The following is an 898-nucleotide window of genomic DNA, read 5'->3' as shown; positions in this document are numbered from 1 at the left end:
TGATGCTAAGTTAAACAAGCCCGATGGAAAAGGCTACCCAGGGAATGATTCTATTTATGTGAACTGTCCAGAAAAGGCAAATTTATAGGTACAGAAGGCATACCAGGGGTTGGCTGGGCCTGGAGAAGGGAGTAGAGACTGATGTAAGTGAGCATAAAGGAATGTTTTAAGATAAAAGAGAAGTTCCAAACCTGGATTATGGTGACAGTTGCACAAGTCCGTAAATTTACTAAGAAGCATTGAATCATATGCTTATAATGGATGGATCTTATGGTATGCAAATTGTACTTCAATAAAGCCAGAAAATGTTCGTGTGCCGACCTTGTGCAGACGCCAGGCTAACCTTCTCCTTATCGTTCCAATTTTAGTATACGTGCTGCCGAAGTGAGCACAATAAAGCTGGAAAATATTAATAAAAAATACATAGGTGGCATTGAAAAATTACAAGAAAATAAAATAAACTTTAAAAATTTCCTGTAATCACGCAGGAGCCCTTATGGCTTCCATCTGTAGTCTGCAGAAGGAAAAAGCTTACCCCCATCCCAAGTGGGTTCTCGGTTCTGCACCGTGTGGGGTAAAAGGAAAGGGGAGAACTTTGCAGCTCAGGGGTGTCGTGTACTGTTTCACATCCACTAACCAGCTCCTGGTGAAGTCCGGCAAGTGATAAAACCCTGCAGCAGTAACTCTGGGAGGGCCCTCAAGGACCATCTTTTACAAACCTCTCATTTAATTGAAGCTGGAGTGGGGGCTCAGAAACCATATAACTGAGCTGCTCAGGACACCACAGGTGGTGAATGGCCAAGTTGGAATCCATCTCAGGTGCCCTGATTCTTAATCCAGAGTCATCCACTGGGCTGTCTCTTCACCTCTCTTAGCCTTTCTCAGCCCCAGTGATCCC

General features: G+C 44.1%; 1 pseudogene; it reads right to left on the bottom strand.

Annotated features, from left to right (window-relative positions):
* Positions 1 to 292: 292 nt before the first annotated feature.
* Positions 293 to 392, bottom strand: LOC112836150 (U6 spliceosomal RNA; annotated as a pseudogene).
* Between the last annotated feature and the right edge of the window lie 506 nt (positions 393 to 898).

Source organism: Callorhinus ursinus, unplaced genomic scaffold (genome assembly GCF_003265705.2).
Source record: "Callorhinus ursinus isolate GAN/ISIS: 27379988/994484 unplaced genomic scaffold, GSC_fseal_2.0 scaffold4, whole genome shotgun sequence".
Taxonomy (NCBI): Eukaryota; Metazoa; Chordata; class Mammalia; order Carnivora; family Otariidae; genus Callorhinus; species Callorhinus ursinus.
This window is presented reverse-complemented; position numbering and strand designations above follow the sequence as displayed.